The sequence below is a fragment of the Delphinus delphis genome, chromosome 16 (genome assembly GCF_949987515.2).
Source record: "Delphinus delphis chromosome 16, mDelDel1.2, whole genome shotgun sequence".
Taxonomy (NCBI): domain Eukaryota; kingdom Metazoa; phylum Chordata; class Mammalia; order Artiodactyla; family Delphinidae; genus Delphinus; species Delphinus delphis.
Window position 1 is genome coordinate 22,387,134 of NC_082698.1, and position 1,302 is coordinate 22,388,435.

Genomic DNA, 1,302 nt, shown 5'->3' on the forward strand with positions numbered 1-1,302 from the left:
TGGGATGTCCCGCTCAGTCATGATGCATCATGAGACTTAAGTGGGAAGGAAGAAGAAAGCAAGCCTGGAAAGGACTGGTGAGGCAGGACTGACACAGGTGAGTGGCTGCTTCTTGAATTTAATGTAGTATCTAAAGAGGCATAAAAAATCTAGATTGTGTTTGGTCCAATCCCATAGGTGAAATGTGTAACCTAAAGATTCCAATCAGTGATTATATCACAAGTCAGTCTTTTTATTGTTTTTAATTATAAATGCTTTATTTATTTATTTTTTCACAGAGGAAGCTTGGTGGTGGATATGTAGCTATTTGATGCTTTTATGACTAAGAGTTAAAGTTCAGGCTCTCTTTCTTATAGAATGTAAATGTGTACCAACACGTGTATATGTAATTGTTATAAAAATTAAGCTTAGTCACTAAAAGAAGATTCGCTGTCTGAACTTTCTTCTGTATTTTTTTCACCTTCTACATCAGGCACTGGGGCATCTGGCCTCTCAGGAAGATCTGGGTCTAGTCCTTCCGATATCATTTTGTTTCTTATTGCCATCACTGGAACACCCACTTGAACCATTTTGAGATATCTGGTGTATCTTATGTCCTTGGCTACAGTTAAGATATTTTTCTGGTGTTACTTCACTTTCCCGTGGTCCAGAGTCTTGTAAACTGTTCTGTGATTGCTCTGAAGTGGTTTCAGAATGTGTTTCATTTGTGATCCTAGTGACACTTATAGGCGACACTTCAAATATGACATCATCTAACCCAGGGATAGATGACAACTTTGCATCTAAAATATTGAGAGTTGTTTCAATTTGCTGGATACGAAGAGAAAGGTCTGCAGTTTCTCCTCACAAACTGTAGAAAAGGGGTTGAGGAACTGTACAGTGTACACCAATAATTGGTTTAGAAATGCCACCATTCTTTTCTGTTGAATAGTTGGCCACTTAGTCAGGTCTATGTCTGACCCCGTGAGAGGAAGCCCATCCTCATCCATCTCCTCAGCGGGCGGGGGTCCCAAGGCTCACCCAAAAACCTCTCCCCGACCGGGCCCGCCCAACCCGGTAATAGCATCCTAGTGCTTTTTTTTTTTTTTTTTAAACATCTTTATTGGAGTATAATTACTTTACAATGGTGTGTTAGTTTCTGCTTTATAACAAAGTGAATCAGTTATACATTTACGTATGTTCCCAAATCTCTTCCCTCTTGTGTCTCCCTCTCTCACCCTCCCTATCCCACCCCGCTAGGTGGTCAAAAACCACCGAGCTGATCTCCCTGTGCTATGCGGCTGCTTCCCACTACCTATCTGT

General features: G+C 40.9%; 1 pseudogene; it reads right to left on the bottom strand.

Annotated features, from left to right (window-relative positions):
• Positions 1 to 407: 407 nt before the first annotated feature.
• Positions 408 to 989, bottom strand: LOC132439298 (WASH complex subunit 3 pseudogene; annotated as a pseudogene).
• Between the last annotated feature and the right edge of the window lie 313 nt (positions 990 to 1,302).